This window comes from Nematolebias whitei, chromosome 23 (genome assembly GCF_014905685.2).
Source record: "Nematolebias whitei isolate Nwh7 chromosome 23, NemWhi1, whole genome shotgun sequence".
NCBI classification, from domain to species: Eukaryota; Metazoa; Chordata; class Actinopteri; order Cyprinodontiformes; family Rivulidae; genus Nematolebias; species Nematolebias whitei.
In genome coordinates, this window is record NC_056520.1 from 600,462 (window position 1) to 600,673 (window position 212).

The window sequence follows — 212 nt, forward strand, 5'->3', positions numbered from 1 at the left end:
AAAGGTTGATTGATTCTTCTTATAGTATAAATACAGGTTGATTGATTCTTCTTCTTATAGTATAAATACAGGTTGATTGATTCTTCTTATAGTATAAATAAAGGTTGATTGATTCTTCTTATAGTATAAATAAAGGTTGATTGATTCTTCTTATAGTATAAATACAGGTTGATTGATTCTTCTTCTTATAGTATAAATAAAGGTTGATTGAT